The sequence below is a fragment of the Trachymyrmex cornetzi genome, unplaced genomic scaffold (genome assembly GCF_001594075.2).
Source record: "Trachymyrmex cornetzi isolate Tcor2-1 unplaced genomic scaffold, Tcor1.1 scaffold782, whole genome shotgun sequence".
Lineage (NCBI taxonomy): Eukaryota > Metazoa > Arthropoda > Insecta > Hymenoptera > Formicidae > Trachymyrmex > Trachymyrmex cornetzi.
In genome coordinates, this window is record NW_017300116.1 from 23878 (window position 1) to 38381 (window position 14504).

The 14504-nt window shown below is 32.2% G+C and overlaps 1 protein-coding gene across 1 annotated transcript in view; it reads right to left on the reverse strand.

Annotated features, from left to right (window-relative positions):
* The window catches only part of LOC108768338 (probable multidrug resistance-associated protein lethal(2)03659), a gene marked incomplete at its 3' end in the record, with an annotated part of 20390 nt that extends 17369 nt beyond the window's left edge, over positions 1-3021 (reverse strand). The window contains exon 1 of the mRNA XM_018518736.1: positions 2780-3021. The remainder of the gene's footprint in view (positions 1-2779) is intronic.
* Between the last annotated feature and the right edge of the window lie 11483 nt (positions 3022-14504).

A 14504-nucleotide genomic window follows, 5' to 3' on the forward strand; every position in this document is an offset into this window, starting at 1 on the left:
GCTCAATAGCTTTATTTAGTGAATACCTAGAGTTCCTGATGCATAAAAAAAAATTTTGAAAAATCCCCAAAAAATTAAAAATTTTTGAAAAATCAATTTTTAGATACAATAGTTCTGATTAGAATTCCTGCTTCCTTTTAACGAGACGAAAAGTTTTCTGTATTTTTTAATGCGATATTCACTTAATAATAATTTTTAAATAATTTTTAAAATATGGGGTGCTAACTTCTCAGCGAAATTCGAGATCGAATAGTTCTGAGCGGCTCAATAGCTTCATTTAGTGAATACCTAGAGTTCCTGACACATAAAAAACAATTTTGACAAACAAGAAAATTAAAAAACAAAAGAACTCGTCGAGAACTGTCGAAAACGATAATCAGAACTCCTGGAACTCTTAAAAAATTTTTCGACGTGGGACTGAAAATTTTCGACGACCTACAAATTTTTTTGAGAGTTCCAGGAGTTCTGATTATCGTTTTGGGGAGTTCTCGATGAGTTCTATCGAAAAGTATGAGGTGACAAAGCGATTGGGCCAACGGTTTTCGAAATATGATATATTTGATACTTAGTCGAAAATTTTCAAAGTCCCACGTCGAAAAATTTTTTAAGAGTTCCAGGAGTTCTGATTATCGTTTTGGGGAGTTCTTGGTGAGTTCTATCGAAAAGTATCAGGTGACAAAGCGATTGAGCCAACGGTTTTTGAAATATAACATATTTGATAGTTAGTCGAAAATTTTGTAAGTCCCACGTCGAAAAATTTTTTAAGAGTTCCAGGAGTTCTGATTATCGTTTTGGGGAGTTCTCGATGAGTTCTATCGAAAAGTATCAGGTGACAAAGCAATTGGGCCATCGATATTCAAGATATGCGAAATTAAAGAACTGATCAAAAATTGTTTTTTTTGTTTTTCAATTTTCTTGTTTGTCAAAATTGTTTTTTATGTGTCAGAAACTCTAGGTATTCACTAAATGAAGCTATTGAGCTGCTCAGAACTATTCAATCTCGAATTTCGCTGAGAAGTTAGCACCCCATTTTTTAAAAATTATTTAAAATTTATTATTAAGTGAATATCGCACTAAAAAATAAAGAGAACTCTTCGTCTCGTAAAAAGGAAGCAGGAATTCTAATCAGAACTATTGTATCTAAAAATTGATTTTTCAAAAATTTTTAATTTTTTGGGGATTTTTCAAAATTTTTTTTTATGCATCAGGAACTCTAGGTATTCACTAAATAAAGCTATTGAGCCGCTCAGAACTATTCGATCTCGAATTTCGATTATAAGTTAGCACCCCATTTTTAAAAAATTATTTAAAAATAGTTATTAAGCGGAATTCTTGTTATAAATTATAGACAACTCTTCGTCTGGACAAAAGGAAACGGGAACTCTAATCAGAACTACGGAATTTCAATATTGGGGTGCCAACGTATCGCACTAGCGACACTGAATTTTGTATAAATGCCGTCTGCCATGGTCTGACTAGATTAATTTGCTTTTGACTGTTAACTTATACACATCTATTTTTCCACTTCCTTTATCTGCTTCGCAACCTATTGTTAACACAGGTAATTTGTATTACTGTACACTTCATAATTTAATTTTTGTTTGATCTTCTGTTAATTTAACTTCTTACTTATACTTACAATAAAATCGGGAAATTTTGTGGGCAATACGTTACAACGCGGATACTCATTACGACTTGCTGACGTACTTTTCATTTTATTGACTACAATTTTGATTTGCTGCGAATTTGCGTTTTTGAACTCTTGGAGATGCAATGTAATTTTTTACATCAAGAACATTGTATTTTGCGTTTACTAGTTATTATTTCCTTTTTGACTTTTTGTTTAACGTTTGCGGATTTTGATTTGTATTTATAACTCTCACTTGGTTTTTTTATTACTGAGAATGGTCTGATTTAAGACCGAAACGTCTATGTATTGTAACTTATGAAATATATATTTATTCGCTACTAACATCTTGCGTTCGTGGTTTTATGCAATTTATTAATTCTATTTTGTCAATAATAATTGTAATAATGACTGTAATAAATGTTCAAAACATTTTATAATATTTTATATTTAACTAGTTTAATAAAAAATTGTTTACTTGTCAATTTTTATTTTTGATTTTATTGATTTTATTTCTAATCTTTATATCTGTACAAACAAATACTTTCTATTTTAAAAAATTAATATGTATTGCGTGTCCGACGTTCCGGAATAGCCAATTATCTCATAAAGCATTGGTTTATGAGAAAAATGTTTTAGACAAAAATTATATGACTTAAGAAAGTCCATTAGGCGGTGTAGTATTTATTTGAACTCTAGGTGATCTTGAAAAGCGCGTTCAAGGTCAACAAAAAAAATCTTAAATGGAAACTTTTACTAACATTTATTTTTTTATTGACCTTGACTGTGCTTTTCAAGGTTATCCAAAGTTGAAATAAATATCGCCTCTTAATAGATCCTTTAAGCCTTACAATTTTTATTTAAAATAGTTTTCCGAGAGAGAGAGAGAGAGAGAGAGAGAGAGAGAGAGAGAGAGAGAGAGAGAGCGAGCGAGCGAGCGAGCGCCAATACTTTCTTAGATAATTAGCCATTCCAGAACTTTTGACAGGTACTGTATTTACTCAAGTTAAATATACTCTGGACCGCAGTTTAAGTTGGGATTAAGACACACGCACACACACATGCAAAATCACTTTGATTATTACTGTGAAATGTATTTGCTCAAATTGAATATTTTATAACTATGTATACTATTTACAGTGAGTGTCTTACAATTGCGATTCCGTTTTCAGGAGTAAGCGATTCCATATATTAAGATACAATCGCGAGCGTTGACGTTACGATCATTCTTGGCTTTGCACTACAAGTAATAGAACAAATGACTTCACTTTCCGTTCGTGTTGCAAGTCGTAGTAAAGGTTTTCGAAAAACTTTTCGCGACCGCGAGGATCTTTCTTCTTTAAAATAACAATAGTGACTTCGCAATGATTATTCGTCGTTTCAACTCGACAGCGAATTCGTGTACTGTGTTGAGTCACTTCTGTGTGTCTCTTTTATATCGTTGTATTTCTGGATTGTTCTCGATGCTCTTAGAGCTTTGATTTGCGGAAGTTCGGTCATGAAAGGATTGATCCAGAAACACAACAGCTGCCAACGATATTCTTAAATTTGTTTCACTCTTTATTTAAAGGGCATATTGTAAAAAGGATAATTATTGTCACATGCCAATTGATCCTTTTGAACTCACATACTGTTATGACATTCGACGACATTCGACGACAGCATGAGTCTGCACGAGTTCAGACACACTACCGTCATTGGCACGCGTAGGTTTGCGTTGCGTAATCGAAATAGCGTGAGTTATGAGTAGTCGGGCAATACGAGCGCAATGTCAAGTGTCCAACAATATTTATGAGCTCTATATTTTATGCCTCGTTTTTAAGTGAGTTTTGAACAACTAATAAAACAAAAAATATGTATGTAAAAATATTCTCATAATAAGACAAAATTTATTATTTCTTATGTAGATCACATAGGCGAAAATATTACGTAAATATTACCTCTGATATACGATACTTTTTCAATCCTCACAGAATTGGGGAGAGCATAATTTAAAGTACTTTTATTGAAAATACGTAGTATTTGCAATATAAGTGTATTTTGTGTTTTGCATTTCACCGAAGCACATAAAAGTATTACGTATGGTATTTTGTATTTAAAATCGAAAAATAAAAAATTTTTTGTATTTTATAATTCAATAAGCTGGATTGTCAATCTTAGTATTTAAAACACAAATGCAAAATATTTTTATGTCCTCCGCGGAAATACAAAATACAAAATATTTTTGTATACTCCGCTGAAATATAAAACAATTGTCTTACACTGAAAAAAATTTTAATAAATATTTATTTGAATACTGCCAACTAAACATTGACTTACAACAAATAAATATTTACTTAACAAAAAGAAGTGATTGTTAAATCAAATTAATGTTTTTTGTACCCAATAAATATATTTTTATATTTAATAAATATTTAATTGGTACTATTTAAATAAATATCTATTGAAATTTAGAATTTTTTTTCTCATTTTTCAAATAAAAGTGTTTCAAATGTCCTAGCTTTGAATCTTCACTATTTCGAAGTTTTTGTATAACTAATTTCGTGCTTGACATCACAAATAGAGAAAATATTAACGGTTTTTTTCTGATCCGTCATAATAACTAACTTAAAAAATTATAGAAACACCAACATTAGAAAAAAAAACCGGTTACGTTATACGCAGAGGTGAAGAATTGAACTTTCAGTTTGTAACTACGCGAAGTTTAGTTTTTAATAAAAAAATAAGTTATTGTAATGCAAGTCATTATAATAACAAATGGAATTATTTCATTTTAAAATGATCATAGTTATAAATCAGTATTCACGTAAGTATATACTCGTAATATAAGCAGCAGACTAACATCAATGCATGTAATTGATGTTGTAATTAGTTCATTCTTGAAAAAATAAATGAACAAATTATACGAAAGAAATAAGCAAAAAATTTTTCGGAATAATTAAAAATTAAAAAATCGAAAAATTAAGATTAATTAACAAAATTGAAAAAAATTAGAATTTTATTGTAATGAGATAATAACTCGCATATATGTATATGTCACTTGATTACAACTATTTAAATTTCATTCATATCATCTAATTCTATTATTGACATTATCGTATACAAATTAATAACACATAGTATAGCTACATAATTCCGATATTTTTTTTTTGTAAATTAGAAAGTAATAACGATAAAATTTCGATAAATTATAAATTTACCTTATTTTTTTTTTGTAAATTAGAAAGTAATAACGATAAAATTTCGATAAATTATAAATTTTACCTTATTTTTTTACGTTTGTTTATTAACAGTATTAATTAATTCACAACGAATGTTACCACACAGTATTATGTGGACGTTACACATACAATCTTTTGTCTAAGGTCTGTAAGCCTGTGAAGTGCACGATCACTAACATTATCGACGAGTGACTCACGGATAGATAATCGTTTAACCATAATCTATAATTAGCTAGTTTAAAAGTTATGTATCTCAAAAATTGTTCAGAACGACAAGTGGCACATATTTCTTTTAAAACATTTTCAGAATGGTGATGCTTCAATTCACTATATTATTTTAATTTCCGAGTATATATAACGGAATAAAATTTAAAAGAAAGTCATCGATATTATTATATCACTTTATTCTTAAATTATATTTCTAAAAAAGGTAAAAATAAAATTTTTTTAATATAAATACAATCTAGAAAGTGTCTTCTACTGGATGATATAGCAGAGATGTGTAATATTGTTTAAAATTTTGCAATAATTAATTTTTTTGTAAGATAAGTAAAAATAAGCATCCGAAAAAATGAGTCACAAACTGATATAGTAGGCAGTAATGTTCATATATTCCTATTCTTCTTTTGCAGGAATTGTCTGTATAAAATACATACAAGTATATGAGACTTTCTAGAATTCTTTTATTTCAATGCAAAATGTTTTTTTTATTCATTTATATACTCACGTATAATGCTGTTTCGCAAGCGCAAACATGCGACAATTTATTGGAAAGTTTTATAGTATTATATTTATTTATATATTTTAATATATTTCTCTGGATACAAAAGTAAAAAAGCGCGTTTAAATTTTGTCTTAAGTTAACTTTAATGGTATTATCAGTTTCTGACATATCAATTTTAGATTCATGCATTGGTGTTTCTCCATGTGTTTCTGTTTTTCCGCTCGTCTTTTGGCTTCGAACACAATGCTTCCAAGGAGAAAGCATTGAAACCACCGCTTACAAAGCCAATATTGCCTAAGAAATTACTGGAAAAAGACAAGCAAGGGTCGAAAATATATATAGTTTTTAATTGTAAATATATTTGTTCTCTTCTTCTTCTTACATTAAGTCTCTGGCCTGGGTTTACCTCTCTCATATGCTTGTGGTGTGCACGCTGATTATTCGATTGCAAAAGCATATGGGACTAATAGTTTTAGTACCAGTTCTGAATGACAGATTTTTCTAGAGGTGTTTCTGTTTACAAGGATACTCTTCGGAAGGTTGCCAATCTTTTCCGAGAGGAGACACGAGCGTAAAAAAGATGTTTTTCATGTATTTCTTATTGTCTTCATGTATTGATACAATAGTATATGTACTTAACACATTTTATTATATTGCGTTACTTTTATAAATTACTTTTTACAAATTAAATCCAATGACTATCTCACAAACATTTTACTTTTAATTATTCTTAATAACAGACATTTATTAACTGTTTATTACTATAGTAATGAATGATAATGCCTATAGTTATTATTCGTTCTAATATAGTAAACTATTCATTTTTTTGAACGTAAATGCGAGAAATGTGGATTTATTAAAGCGCCGTAAACGTGTAATTCTGCAGATAACAATCGCGAATGATGCCGGCCAAAGCCTCCGCTATCGTCGTGCCGGTCTCCTGCACCATGCTTTTCAGGTAGCCCGTCTCCTTTTGCAGTAGCACATGAGGATGATCGAATTCCTGTGATAAAAGTCTAAATTTGAAAACATTTTGAATACTTCTGAGACTTTGACGAATATTTTCTACATAGAATCCCAAGTAACAAACTGACGTCAAAAGACGACATAGGGATGTCTATTTGTGGTCATTTTTGGTCCACGACGTCAACGGCGAATAGTGGACGTCAATAAGACGTCATTTTGCAGACCAGCTAAAGACATCATTTTTAAGACGTCTTAAAGTCGTTCAAATAAGGTCTTTTTATAATTTTCAATATTATATATTACTTTTTAATCTTAAAATCAAAGATTTATAAAATAAAGATTAAATAATTAATAGTGATTTGATATCCAATCTACGATGGTCGTCTGAAAAGTTTTGAGCCTAACATAGAAACAAGTAATTTTTCGGTCAAATTCAATTTTATTTTTCCACATAGTCTCCTTTTAAGTCGACACATTTTTTCCAGCGATGCTCCCACCCCTTTAATCCATTCAAATAATACTGAGCGTGTTGCTTTGCAAAATAGGCGTCTACGGATGCGATGAAAATTTCTCCTCGTTCGATGAAAATTTCTGTCCTTTGAGCCAAACTTTGAGCCAAGGAAACAGAAAAAAGTCGCTGGGGGCCAGATCTGGTGAATACGGTGGATGGTCAATTAATTCAAACTGCAATTTGTGAATTTTTGCCATAGCGACCGCCGAAGTGTGAGACGGTGCGTTATCTTGATAGAACAGCACTTTCTTCTTTTTCAAATGGGGTCGTTTTTTTAAAAACACAAATAAAATAAAGCATACAGCCACAACGTTAGATAACATTTGCGGAGTCAATTTATTAAATTACAATAAAATATGAAAATTAAACGTTTCGGTCACAATTTTCAACCATCATCAGTAATTATATGTCTAATATCATTATTTACCATTACAAAATTATATCTCGTAAATACTCTTATTAATTATAAATAATCTGTTACAATAAATTAATAAAATTGCCTTAGTCGTATTATTATAAACTATGTCTCGTTCTATGATCTTCAATTGAAATTAATATTGATTCGTCTCGATTTTATAACAAAATTCCAAAAAGTATTACAAGAAGAAGTTCTTTGTTCTTCAAAAGTTGTGCGCACATATATAAACTTCCCAAAGCTATTAACAACAGATAGTAAATAAATTCCAATGTACAATTAAGAAGCGTGGCATAAGTTAAATTAACATACCTATATTTGCGACCAGCAATCTCGTATGATCTCACAAAATTATGTGACAAATTAGATCATGGAAAGAGAACCTTCCTTCTCAATAGCGAAAAGTAGACAAATGTCGGAGTCAGACAAAATTCGTTTATACATGTGTATTATTCGGAAGGAGACAAAGTTATTCGGAGAGGGAGATGTGATTCGAGGGGGAACATTTGTTGATAATAGAGAGAAAAATCTCTGGAAATCGTTCGGTGTCACTTTGTTTATTGATTCCCTCTTTCTGTCTCTCTTTATATATGTATCATTTCAGAAATTATTCTTTTATAATATGACTGTTTTCAATCCAAAATGTTAACATTAGTCCAATCAAATTTATGATTCATATCTAATTGGTGTTGAGAAATTACAGACAGAGCATTAACAAGCTTTTTTATATTAGAAATATGTTCTTTTATTCGCGTGTTAAATTGTCTTTTTGTTTGTCCAACATAAGAAACGTTACAATCAGCACAATTAATTTCATACACCACATTAGACAATTCGTCTTTATGCAGCTTGTCTTTACCCGTTTTAATTATCCTGTTTAGTTTATTAATCGGTTTAAGTGCAATTTTAAAATCAAATTTATTTACTATAACTTTGAATCGTTTCGATACATTATTCATATATGGTACTACGAAAAATCTTTCTTTATCACAAATGTCACCGTTTACAGGATTCCTGTCTTTAATATTATCAAAATTATTTTTAAACGAAAATGATTTTTTAATCTGTCATTAATTATGGAAAATAAAAATTCCTTTGGATATCCATTGTTACACAACGTATTAATCAAAGTAATGATATTTTTTTTCATGGAATTTAGGATGGGGGGGATAGGAATAAAATTCTGTCTAATTGTCCAATCACCACACCTTTTTTTGTGTTCAATGGGAATTTGTGTTCACACAATGGATTAGAATAAAAATTTAAAAATCTATCCGAATTTGTAGATTTCTTAAAATTATCAAAAATTATCCTTCCATCATCCATTAACAATTTTACGTCGAGAAAACTAATACCACTCTCATCGTTATATTTTATTGTGAATTTTAATCTTTCGTGGTATGAATTAAACTTATTTAAAATTCTATATCCTCTATAGGAGCAGCAAGGATTATATCGTTAACATATCGATAATAAAATGGAATATAGGGGAAAGTCACCTATATCGTACCCCTTAACGTTTAAACAAAATTGCAAACAAAAGTACTGAAGATATTAGAATATTTCTGTACTAATATTAAACTTTGGTTCATTGGCAATAAAACAAAACGATACTTTTGCAAAAATAAACATTAAATTATTATTTAAATTAAATAGATTAAAAAAAAAGTAGCTTTCGGTACGATTTGGAGACCGGGTCGTTAAATTGTACCACCTGGTTCCTAAATCGTACTTCTAATATAGCAAACAAACTGACGTTGCTTATTGTCATGTTGATATTAAAATAACATCTTTAACGTCAAAATGACGGTACACAACGTCAGTTTCTTTTTACTGGAAAAATAAACAAAATTAATTTTAAAACTCATTTATTAATACATTTATTTTTAATTTTAAACTGAGTATACATATTTAAGTATAATAGGTATAATAAAAACTTTTCTATTATGAAAACAGAAATTAGATCTGTTTTTTAAACTCATTTAAGAAAACAAAGTAAAAAGCAATACTTAAATTGATTTAAGTTATCATTGCACTATATTTCAAAATATCAAAATCTCAGATATTTTGAAAAAATAAATTTTGGAAATAAAATCAATTACGGATTTTTCCATCAGAATAGAAAAGATTCAATAGAAAGACTCAACAGAAAAACTTAATAGAAAGACTCAAGTAGTTGATAAGTAATCACTTTCTTGAGCGCTTATTTAAACAGTTTTGGTAAATGTCAAGATTGTCACTACAGATTTCGTGCAACCACTTAGAGCCCCTGACATACTGAATCCAGTCCACTGTAGGTCCTTTTTTATCATAATAGTAACCTCCACATATTGCTCGTGTCACTTGCGAAAATCGTACCGGTACAATATAAAGACCAGCGACAAGTACGATTTACCGAATTCCCTATATTTTTACAAATTTGCCAATAACAACATAACTTACAAATATCTTGCTAATTTGATGCTATACTCGAAAAGAGTTTAAATGTCGATTATAACTATGAAGGACACTATAATTCAATTACCCACCTTGTACTGATAACACCTTAGGTAAATTGTATCAAAACTTAGATCAGACACCGAACGAAATCAATTTTGAATGTCACTCGTAAACAGACGACTCGAAGACAAAACAAAAATGATAGTTCTTAACCCATATTACCAGCGTCACATCAGTGTCATTATCTTTAAAAAAAAATGTTTCGTTTAGAAAATACAATGGAGGTACGATTTAATCGTCGGTACGACTTAGCCAACTCTCCCCTACATAGTCAAAGAATTAAAAATGTTATTCTCTGTTATTCTCAAAACTAAATTTGCAAGAATTGGAGAAAGAGGTGATCCCATTGGAAGACCAAAAACTTGCTCAAAAATTCGTTCGTCAAATTTAAAAAAGGTAGATTCTAATATAAAAGATACAGCTATCACAAATTCGTTGATAGGTGTAGAAGTGTTACAGCTAATGTAATCCCATCTCTTTTCTATGCTTTCCATCACTAAATCAATTGATATGTTCGTATACATCGATATGTAACACACACACACACACACACACACACACACATACATACACACACACATCGAAAGAAACAATTTGATAATTTTCTTCTAAAGGCATACCATTAAGTTTGTTTACAAGATCAAAACTGTTTTTTACATAACCAAAGTTCTTAACATAACTTTTTTCCAAAATATCTTTAAGATAAGAAACTAATAGAAAGAGAGGACTATTAATATAATTCACTATAATTCTTAGAGAGTTGCCACTCTTATGTACTTTTGTTAAACCATAACACCTCGGTAAAATACCATTAGTATTGCATAATCTTTTATAGGTAAACTGATCTGGAGACACTGGTAATGTCTCGGCGCTAAGCTGCGCGAAGCGACACTGCCGTGCCTCCTTTACGCGAACCGACGAGTTGCGGCAGATCGAGATTATCGGATCTTAATAACGGCTGAACCGATCGCGTTCTATGTATGCTCAATCGATAGCCACCACACGAATTGTGTCATAAAAGTGCTTTTATTTTTTTTCTACGTGCCCTACGAGCGGAGATATCACGACGCAAAGTCCGGTCTGTGATGAATTTCACCTCATTTTAAGGGGAGAAATACATTTACAACCTTCAAAAAAATCGAATTTTTTTTACATATTTCGAAAGTATCATCCCTTGAGAGTATTCTGGCAAAGTAGCAAGTCGAAATATGACATATTTACGGAGATATAGCCCATAATTGAGAGCGCTCGTGGAACGCCGAGATCGTACCTGAAGCGCTTGGGCCGAGCGGGCAGAGGCAGCGTTTCCAAGTGCCGAAATCGACTTGACAACCTTGTGCGGGGTAAAAATTCCTTCGTACGAACCTTTTGTACCTTATACGTACCTGTACAGTTAGATGCTATATGTATATATGCTATATGTGTCTAAACTTGGCGGAAAAAAACAAGTTAACGGAGAAAAAAATTAAGCAACTCACTAAATATTATGGTTTGAGCATCCAAAGAAACACAAATAGTGTTGAAAATATGAAAAACACAATTATGGCTACGTATTATCATATCTTTTCAACGAAAGAAGAGCCAAACCACGGAAACTGCCCGACGGGACCTGAGAGCTGGTGCAAGTGGCAGAAAGCAGTAGCTTTGAACACGGATCCGAGACTCGAAGATCTGTCACCACTGCTTGGCCAAGAGATGAAAGAGCACCTCTTACCAATTTATGAAGATTTGTCCAGAGAAGATCTACTGGAAAGGTGCTTGGGTGGCCATACGCAGAACGCCAACGAAAGTTTTAACTCTACCATTTGGCGATTGACTCCGAAACACTTACATTCTGGCCAAAAAATAATTGAAATATCAGCCTACATTGTAGCCGGAGTATTTAATGAAGGCTATACTTCAATATTAAGAATAATGAATGCATTGGACATCGTTGTCGGAACTCAAGCCCTCAACTTCGCGAAGAACACCGATGAGGCTCGCGTAACCAGGCAAAATAGAATGAGCCAGAACGAGACAAAAGCTGCCCGTACTGCCCGGAAACAGCGGCTATTGGAAGATAATCAGCTTTTCGAGGAAGCCGAAGGGCTATTGTATGCACCTGGAATCGCTGATTGATCGGTAAGTCGCAAAAACCAATAGTTTTATCGTCCTGAATCTTTAAACGCGATTTTCTCGAAACTACGTTTCCAAAAAAGGCTGCCACTGTAGCTCAAAAAGTTATTAACCGATCGGGCTGAAATTTTGAGGGGTTTTAGTCAACATAATTATCGGAAGGATAAACCTAAAATATTACAGATTTTGCATAAATAAACAATTTTAAGGGGGTACAAACTGTGGAAAAAATAGGCGAAAATTCGAATTTTTTATTAAAAAGCCTACCGAATTTTTTATTTTGTACTTTTTACCAATTTTATAGGTTTATCCTTCGCCTAAACTCATCAGTAATCGAAATCATTTTTACTTTTTGATTTCAGACCAATGGAAAAACCAGGGCGATGGCAGCCGTTTTCCATCTCCTACAAAAACGGCCTACACGGAGGGACTGTACCGCCGCCATTTTGTGTACAAAAAAAAATTTTTTTTGAATAGCTGACACTTGCCATTAAATTATGTCAAAAGTGCAAAATGATTTAATTATTTATCATCTCTCAAAAAAATGTATGAAAAATGACTGATTTTCGAGCTTGCAAATGTATTTCTCCCCTAGAAACGTCGTCGTCATCTGGAGACACTGGTAGTGTCCCGGCACTAACAAGTAACACTACCCAAGTGCCACTCCGGGATTGACTTCTACCTATGCAGATTTTGTAAAGAATCGAAAAATATTTGATACGTATTTTTTTATTTCGGCAGACATGATGTTTTAAGGGCTGAAAATAGGGGTTGAAATATTAAATTTTAAGGGGTTGAAATATTAAATTTTTTAATAAACGGGTGTATTTCCGAATAATGCTGTTATGCGATCTAGCTGTAATTTGGTATATTTATGTATTTTGATGTGCTTATTACGAATATGATAAAAAAAATTGTCGCCAAGGTCATTTTCAAGGTCAAAACTCAAAAAAACTCTTATCTTATTCTCAAGTCAGTAAAACTGTCTCCGCACGTGTATGAATTGCTACTGTATTTCACTTGTTTTTTTTCTCCGTGTACATTAAAATTCATATATTAGAGTTGAAAACAAGTGACTGACTTGAGAATAAGATATTAGAAATTGCTCTTCTGGTAAGAATTTAATCAAAATTTGATGACAAATTTTTGGGCGATTTTTGAGGGTTTTTTTGAGTTTTGATCTTGAAAATGACCTTGGCAACAATTTTTTATCATATTCGTAATAAGCACATCAAAATACATAAATATACCAAATTACAGCTAGATCGCATAACAGCATTATTCGTAAATACACCCGTTTATTAAAAAATTTAATATTTCAACCCCTATTTTCAGCCCTTAAAACATCATGTCTGCCGAAATAAAAAAATACGTATCAAATATTTTTCGATTCTTTACAAAATCTGCATAGGTAGAAGTCAATCCCGGAGTGGCACTGGGGTAGTGTTACTTGTTAGACCCTTTAACCAAGCGCAGCGACACTGCCGTGGCTACTTTAAGCCATGTATACACCTAGCGAACGAACACCGAACGCGAATGTTCGGATATTAGTGTTTATATTTGTGAGCAGTTTATTCTTTTTCTCGATTGTACGGAATACTGGTATTCGATCAGATTCGATGTTCGTTCCATGTAGCAATTAAACTTGTGCGACTTTTATGTAACAAACAACAATACAAATTTTTACGTTTGCTGTTCGTTCGGTGTTCGTTCGCTAGGTGAATACACGGCTTTACGTGAATCTGTCAAGATTTCCAGACGGTGATTTTATTATTGTCGTTATTGTCGTTATTATTATCATCGTCGGACCAGGAGAAAATGTCCATCTCGTTTTTTCGACACCAGAGGACTTTTGACTTAATCTAGCGATGGCAGCATTGCACATTCAAATGTGATCAACCACACATGACGGCTGTGATAATCAGCGATGGCAACACACACACATTGTCACATATATTATAATTCAGGGCTCGGCACGAAATGCACATTGCGGCCGATTTTCGAGTCGGCTCCACCTCCCGCTATCCCCCTCATCGCATCGCCCCGCGCGCAATCCAAATGCCGCTCACGCTTAGGAATGTGCTAAGGCGCTCGTAGACGTAAGGGGCATTCATTCGGGCGCTCGACACGTTGTAATCTTTATTCTATCTTTTTTTTTCGCTCATTACATACGAAACTAATAGCGAATTCGGTTGAACGTACTAGTGCATATTAGAGTACATTAAAGCCGTTATACAGGGTGGACCATCTGAAGTGATCCAGTCAAATATCTCGAAAACTAGTAGGGATAGAGAAAAATGTTTCGTATGAAAAGTTTAGGGTTACACGGGGGAAGTATGGTACTGACCTTGAAAAATCCTTGGAAGGTCATTTTGAAGGTCATTCAGGGGTCACGATGGTTTTTTTAAATGGAACCCCTAGTTTTT